Consider the following 1,686-nt stretch of genomic DNA (forward strand, 5'->3'; position numbering starts at 1 on the left):
TGGCAAAGTATGAGATGTTACAGTTTAATTGGTCTTGGCATGAAGCAACCTTTTTAATCTATAAGCAGATGGGTTTTGGCAATTGCAAGTGTTTAGTGTTTAGGATATTCTCATTCGTCTGGGTCAGTCTGACCATTATGAGTTTCTCAAGGATTATTTTCATATTGAGGGCTAACTGATTGACCTTGTCTCTGGAGGGAACTAAAAACTGAGGCCTAGTCTATTTAAAATGGTTCTTGAGGCCTGACTAAAGTTTGGTCAAGTAGCTAGGCAAAATCAGTTAGGGCCTTACAGCAACAATACATTGACAGGGAACTGCCAAAGGTTCAAGTCAGATTCAGACGAAAAGGTGAATAATATTGTTACCACCAGAAGGATCATGGCTGAAAGCAGAGAATACCAGAAAGATATTTACCTGTGCTTTATTGACTATACAAAGGCTTTCAACTATCTGGATCATGATGAGTTATAGACAACATTGTGAAGAATGAGTATTTGGGAACACTTAATTTTGCTCAGTCGTTCAAACAGAATAAGGGGACACTGAATGATTTAAAATCAGGAAAAGTGTGCACCAGGGTTGTATTCATTCACCATACTTAATCTGTATACTGAGGAAATAATCTGAGAATCTGGATTCTATGAAGAGTGTGGCATTGATATGCAGATGATTAACCTTGCTTGCTGAAAGTGAAGAGGACTTAAAATACTAATGAAGATCTGAGACTACAGCCTTCAGTATGAATTGCACCTCAATGTTAACAAAACAAAAATCTTCCAACCAGACCAATAAATCACATCATGATAAATGGAGAAAACATTGAAGTTGTCAAATACCACATTTTGCTTGGACCCACTGTTGTAGACCACGCTGACCCGGTCAGGAGTTCGGGGCCACGTGGGCCCAAGTGTGGTGGACCGTACAGGACGCAGGCTCTGAGGACCAGACGCTGGCCACCTAGCAGACTTAGCCAACTGTCCCTCATCTGATTGTTTAGTTGTGCTTGTTAATAATTTCATACAGGAGCCCTGGATGTCCACAGAGAAATACAATATTCCCCTAAGTTTCTAAGGTCAAGACTTTCCCCCTAGAACCAAGGCAGTAAAACTTCCTCAGAGGACGAACAAGGGCAGGTTTACTGGGATTAAGCAGGGAGGCTCTGGAGAGGAACTGCCCTGGGTATATTCACTTGGGGTGGAGTGGTAAATTCTGGGAATACGGGATTAAGGACAATGGGGGGCAACTCCCTCGGACCACCCTGGGTTCAATCAGTTTGATCCAAGTAAAGGTTAAACCCAGTAAGGAAGAAAGAATTACTGGCTTAAAGATTGTCTCTGTGCAAGAAAGGTTTACTGGCTTAACTTATCTTAAAGATTGTCTTGTCTGAATAATACCATTCTTCTTCTGTAAGGATCCCTCCCTGAAATAGAGGAAATAAAAGATGGACGCAGACTTAAGTCTGCGGGCATTATTGCTTGCAGGGTATGAAGAGGCTGTCTGCCGGTTTTGCATCCACTCTGGTCTCCAAGTGTTTCTTCTCTCTCTCGCCTCTCCAGACATCCCACCTAGAGTTAGTCTGAGAAGGGAAAATGTCAGCCACTGAGCAGTCTGTCTAGCAGCTTGCATCAAGCCTGGGTGTCTGTCTTCTTTGTATCTGTTTTCTCTGTCTTCTTTGTGTCTGTTTT

The sequence above is a fragment of the Chrysochloris asiatica genome, unplaced genomic scaffold (assembly GCF_000296735.1).
Source record: "Chrysochloris asiatica unplaced genomic scaffold, ChrAsi1.0 scaffold00045, whole genome shotgun sequence".
Lineage (NCBI taxonomy): Eukaryota > Metazoa > Chordata > Mammalia > Afrosoricida > Chrysochloridae > Chrysochloris > Chrysochloris asiatica.